The sequence below is a fragment of the Aphanomyces astaci genome, assembly GCF_000520075.1.
Source record: "Aphanomyces astaci strain APO3 unplaced genomic scaffold supercont1.142, whole genome shotgun sequence".
Taxonomy (NCBI): domain Eukaryota; phylum Oomycota; class Saprolegniomycetes; order Saprolegniales; family Verrucalvaceae; genus Aphanomyces; species Aphanomyces astaci.
In genome coordinates, this window is record NW_009798405.1 from 42,849 (window position 1) to 43,620 (window position 772).

Genomic DNA, 772 nt, shown 5'->3' on the forward strand with positions numbered 1-772 from the left:
ATCACCAAGCGGTTCGTAAGGTCGTAAAGCCACTCCATCGAATTTTTACTGGATTTTATTCTGACAGTGAAGTGTGAACTACCTGTGAGTACTTACATGTTAGTGATTAGCATAAACTCATTGTGGCAATATTGCCCATCTGCCTTGTGTAGCATGCCAGCGCCTCTTGGCTCCATCGGTAGTAGTAGATTTGCTAAAATGTGCAAGGAATAAGACGCCATGCGTTTTGCAGTTATTAATCACAAGTAAGTACTATTACTACTATTTCCAAGTAGTTTTCAGATATGGCATGAGCCAATCAAAATTCATTTACCTCTTTTTTCCACGATGTAGAAAAAGACGTCATTTTGTCACGCCTAGTACATAGCTTAGTGTTTTGTTTGTGTAAGACATTTCGTGGAATGTGGACAGTTGCAGGGGGTAATCGCCAACATATGAGTATCTGAGCAAAACTTCGACAATATGTGAGTAAATTGTACTTCGAGGTACTAACTGTAAGCTTACACAACCCCACGATGATCAACCGAATCCGTTCCTCATAATCCATTTCCCCCCAACTACCCACATGAAGTTCTTCGTGTACGTCATCGCTGCCACTGTCGCCATTGTGACAGGCCAAACACTCAAGGGTCAGTCCCCCATCGACTTACCTGCCTTCGCGAAGCTGGTGGCCAACACCGGCAACTTCTCCATCGCGTTCAGAACGGCTTCGGTTGTGGTGTCGCATGAGGGCACCACCGTCAGAGCCACGTGGTCCGGGTGCCCCCACTCG